At 40.9% G+C, this 5,406-nt stretch overlaps 1 long non-coding RNA gene across 1 annotated transcript; it reads left to right on the top strand.

Moving 5' to 3' along the window:
• Positions 1-6: 6 nt before the first annotated feature.
• On the top strand, positions 7-4,551 carry LOC116216495. Its single transcript, XR_004159354.1, has 2 exons — positions 7-162; positions 3,097-4,551. It is a non-coding gene; the product is annotated as an uncharacterized LOC116216495 (long non-coding RNA).
• Positions 4,552-5,406: the final 855 nt, after the last annotated feature.

The following is a 5,406-nucleotide window of genomic DNA, read 5'->3' as shown; positions in this document are numbered from 1 at the left end:
GGTGCCGGAGCCGCGCACCTCCTCACCTCTCCTCCGAACAATGCGTGCACACCTCGGGCCTCGGCTCCTGACCGTGCCTCTCCTCCTCTGCAGGTGCAGATCTGGAAGAGACTGGAAAGGAGGGTGCGAAAAGCAGGGAGGTGATGAGGCTCAATAAAGAAGGTGAGCGCGGGGCCGGCGCATCTCCCTACCTGTCGGTGGTGGTTGGCCGCGGCGGGCGGCCCCTCGGTGCCCGAGGCGGGCAGGTGGCTGTGGAGGTGTTGGTGTGGTGTGAGGTACGGGCGCACAGCTATGTGTGAGTGGCAGGTGTGTAAGGGGACAGGGTCATCCTAAGGCAGCGGAGGGGACGAGGTCCTCCTGAGGCAATGGATGGCCCAGTCGGGGCCATATTGGATTTTTGTTGGGGACTCTGTCCTTTCTCAGTGTAGTGCTTCGCTCGCTTCTACGTGAAGGTGAGCAGATTGAGCCGTGCGTCAGGGCAGATAACCTCTACGTTGTATTCTTATGTACGCTTATATTCTCAAAAGTATTCAGCTTGTTGTAGCAGTCCCTTAGGATCATTGCATTCTCTTCAGGCCAAGTTGCATTTTATTCTTTCGTTCTTGCTGCTGGATGCAACTTACAGTCAACTGAATAGCCAGCATCTGACATTGCCTTACAGTAGGCCAAGTCATGCGTATTGTGCAAAACCCAATACAATAGGTCACTTGGGTCAGAGGGTTTGCTGGTACCATAAGTATGGACGGGCAAATTCCAGGCTGATGATGCCTGCCCATAGGCCATGCTTGGCTTAGTCCTGTCAGCGGCTGGGCAGCACAGACAAATCACTCTGACGCATCTTGTTGATGATGTGCATTGTTGAAATTGTGCTGGAGGAACATCTAGTGCAACTGGTGGGATGGTTTGGGGCATGCTCTCATGTAGCGTTCTGTTCACTCTGTTTCGTTAAGGAAGCGCTACGTGCTTGCTGTCTTTCCATCATGATAAATATTTCTGGTGAAATTGGTTCCTAACAAGTGGTCTGACATAGAGTGACTTCTGTGTGACTTCCTGGTGCTGAGAGAAATCCCACCATCATCTGTAATGCCAGAATAGATATTCTGAAATGGTGCAAAGGTTCTTGTTACTGTATTGTTGCCTTTACATTATTTAAGTTTGAGCACCTCAGCAGCCTAAATGAATTTTATGTTCTATAAACAAACTCTTGAAAAAGAATGAATTAATTAGTGAAGTCAATTTGTGTGATAAAATCACATAGAATATGGATTAATTAAAAATAAATTAAGAACAATATAGAACCCCCACTTTGACAGACCTTGATAGAGATGCCAGGCTTGATTGTGTTCCTGTCTTGATTTTTACGTGCTGGAACTCCTCTATTTTATTTTACTGTCTCCAAAACAATCTAGAGACGGAACTGGGATTTTAATGTACTTCATCTATAGCTGAAAGGTTTGAGACTCATTCTGTATGGCTATCGGTGATGTTGTGCATGCTCTTATTCAAAAGTAACTGAACACAAGTTTTGGTAGAAGAGCTTGACCTCTATAGGGAACTTGGTTTGGTGAGATTAAATATTTTGTGCCTAGAAATCCTAGAGTACAAATTCTTGTTGTGATGTTATTTGAGATGTAAAGATCGAAGAGCATCTCTGCTCCTTAGTCATACCCATATGCAAATCATTTCCTAGAACGGTTTGGTGTACAAGGTGAGCTGTAGTCCTTTATTGGTTTTTGGGGAGTTCACAGGCTCCATTAAGGGAGATCTAGTTGAACTTGCTCTCCAGAAAAAATATTTCCAAACGTGCAGTGTCATCACTGATAGTGACAGGTGTGAACTACTTACTGCTTTTATAGGGCTTGCATTGCAGAACGGTTTAAAACAAACAAAAAAGCTGACAAAATACTGTTGCATTTAGAAAATAAAAAGCTGTAGGAATTGTTTTGTTTCCTTGTAGCAACTTGCTTTGGATCACTTAGAACTTCCACAAAATTCCGATAAATGAGTATGTGTTGAAACACTTCTCCCATGTTCACCTGAGCAGTCTGTTAACACAGGTGCTTCTACCACACCCACCCAAGTGTCTGAACACCAGTGCAGTCCCTGCTTGAGCCCCGCTGTCCTTAGCAATAAAGGTGTGGAAAAATGTGAAGAGTTAGATTGTTTCACAGAAAGCATTGCTGGCATACTTGTGGAATCACTCGTGCACTTCCTCGGGTCTTGCACACAATGTTCTGTGCAATGTTGACTGACATTTTTTGTTGGGTTTCTTAGTAGACACAGGCTGTGGTCATGGTAGGTCTTAATATCAAACTCAACTCATTTTTGCTTTGCAGTCTTACATGTTTGAGTAGGCAGTCTATGTCATTTACGGTGCCAGGAGATTGTGAGAGGTGTCGTGCAAAAATCAGACTTTGTGTGTAAGGTAACAGATGGACGGGACGTTAAGAATTAATAATACCAGTCCTGTTCAATAAAGGCAGTGTAAAATCTGGTCTCGCCACGCTTGCTTCTTTTAATGTTTATCTGAGTTTTGTCAACTTTCATTTACATGACCACATTTATGTGGCCTTTCCTTTATAAATTACTGAAACTGTAGGAAGGATGATGTGGAATGGGACGACAGTAATCACCTCCAGACCACGGCAAAGTGATGGGTGTTGTTATGGTAGAACCTGATGTCAAATACTTCCAACCCGTTTCATTCCTGCATTGCTGCCTCCTCTCTGGTTGTATACTACTGTGGATAGGGTGGTGGGCTGCTCTTCCTCCTTCTGCAGCCTGGCTGGGGACCCAGTGACAGTGTGGAAGCGGGCTACTGGATTTCCACCTGGTGATTTGTACTTCTGGCTCATCCCTGGGCAATGGGGTCACGGTCCGGCTCTGCCATTCGTGACACAAGCAGTGCACTGAGGCTACGTGCACCATGGCCATCTTTAGGAAAGAAATAATGACACAGAAAGATCACTCGTTGCTTTTCTTTATTCTGCAGTGGATATAGAAGCAACGCTGGGAGAGAAATTTCCTGAACATTTGTTGTTCAGTTTTGTAGATAGAATTGCTTTTTGCATGCTAATACTTTGGGTTTTCTTTCAGCGAATGCGGTTTGTCCAAGGTTGACTTCTACTGGCATGTAGATCTGTGGAGAGAGGATTACAAAGTTGCAAGCATTTACAGAAGATGCAAAATTTGATGCATAAATGTATGTGCCACAAAAAAAAAAAAAAAAAAAAGGCAACTTTATCTGCTTATCTAATCAGGAAGGTGAAACAGAATTGTGTAACTTATCTGACAAATCACTACCAGCCAACCAGCTTAGCTAGAAGAGGGGTTATTGGAATTGGAGCAGCATTTGGAATTTATGTTGAATTTTTAAAAAGTTGAATGGCGAATTTGAAGAATTGAAGATTTTCTTATAGATAGCATGAATAGCAAAGAGAGTCCGTATTTATTTGGCAATTTGTGCCCTGTAAACATTACCATAACTGCAAGCTTAAGACAGATACTGTGGTACTTTATTATTGGCAATATCCTGTACCTGATTTTAGATTAATTTTGAAGGTATATGTTCTACTTTGTACATTTAATCACATTCTTCTACTGTTTTCTTATTTTTTTTTCCTTTATTAATATGTATGTATAATCAGTTTAGCAAATGTGCAAGGATTAAGTGCTGGGACTATTTCCAGGCAGACACTGCCTGTAAAAGAGCAAAAGATACCCTGTGCATCTTCCCTAACTACAGCAGAGTTAGATGTGACCTGTGGGATTTAGATCTATATCTGGGTACTTGGTGTCATAGCCAGCTTCAGATTCTCAGTTCATTGGGTTTGTATTATTGAGGTTTCAATCTGATGTGTGTGTTTTGTCTTAGATAATCTTTTCAGTAACCATTCTGACTCGTTGTTTAGCATTAAGGATGTTATATAAAAATGGCTCTATTCTGTTTTTCTGATTTCTGTGTTTAAAATTTGAGATTTTCAGTATGATGCTTGTATATCTCCAAACATGACAATTTTACTTGAAGCTTACATATGTAAAGTAGAACTTAAAATCTATTGGTTTTCCAATACTAACTTTTTTTTTTTTTTTAAACTTTCCATATGAATATCTGATGGAGAGTTACTTGGTAAATGCTCTGGCACCATCAGAACTAATCTAAGAGGATTCCAATTAATTTTTCTTTCAGGATTTTGTTCTTCAGTGAAGCATCTTGATGCATTTATTATTCTTCGTAGGGGAAAAAAATAAGAAGTTAAGGAGGTTGGGAGATGGCAGGGAACACTTCAGTACAGAAGAAGGATGTAGCATATAGTATTGTTTTGTATGAGAAATGAGGAAGAAGACTAAAATTATTTATGAGGATATTGTGAAAGAAGGGAAGACAAAAACAGCTGGTTGATGTAAGCATAGAGTTCGGAGTTGATTTTATTATTATTTTTTTAATTATTTTAATTTTAGTTTGTTTACTAGTGGCTTGTGAATGGTGCCGTCTCCTTTGGAAACATTTCAAACAAAAACTGTAGAATAAAACTTGTTTTTATTCCCTCATCTTTTCCCTTTTTTTTGTGGTGGTGAGGAATGTTGGTGAGGGCTGAGAGGGAAGGAAATGGTAACGGTGTGCCCCAGAAGGGCGAGGTGAAAAGATGATTGGATTTAGATCACCTTACCATAGCTGGTGATCTGGGTTTTTGTTTTTTGTTTTTTTACAATGGGTAAAAGAGAGGAATTAATGCTGTCTAATTTTAAATCTCTTCCCTGTTAGCTAGTAAGGTCTTCCAGAGATACTAGTTCTTAAAAAGCTGCAATATTCAGGTGGAGCTTGGTGAGTGAGCAACCTGAGAACTGGCAGGATACAAAACTGTGGGTTCTGGCAAGGGAAACTTTTTCTTACTGTTCTCACCTTTCTGCAGGGAATAAGAATAATGAGCAAAGGTCCCAATGGGATTTTTCTTCAGGATGAGAAATGACAGTGGGTTCGAATTGTATGCGTTCTGGTGTTTAAATTCCTGATCAGTATATGATATCTGACTCAATTCTTTTCCCCTTTTTTCAATAGCTTCTGCAAGTAGAGTGGAGTGGAGTGGCTCCACGCTGTGGCTGTAGCCTCACTGTATATGTCTTGAGGACTGGCTATGGAGGAAGAATGGAACCTTATGTATGATAGTGCCCAGAAATGAAGTGATAATTATAGTTTAGCTTCCAGAAGATAAGTATGTAACTGTGAAGCTAGAACGTGTTCTTTAACTCATCATCCTGCACCCTGGGTAAAAAGAGAAGAGCAATGAGAATGTTCTCTGATCAGATACTCAGTGTCTTGAATGAGGATTTTAATATGTTAAAATATATATCTAAAACTCTTGTTCTCAAATGACTTCGAAAATTCTGATTTGGTTAGGTGGCATG

The sequence above is a fragment of the Meleagris gallopavo genome, chromosome 1, assembly GCF_000146605.3.
Source record: "Meleagris gallopavo isolate NT-WF06-2002-E0010 breed Aviagen turkey brand Nicholas breeding stock chromosome 1, Turkey_5.1, whole genome shotgun sequence".
NCBI classification, from domain to species: domain Eukaryota; kingdom Metazoa; phylum Chordata; class Aves; order Galliformes; family Phasianidae; genus Meleagris; species Meleagris gallopavo.
Note: the sequence above shows the minus strand (reverse complement) of the source record. Positions and strands in the feature narration are given on the sequence as shown.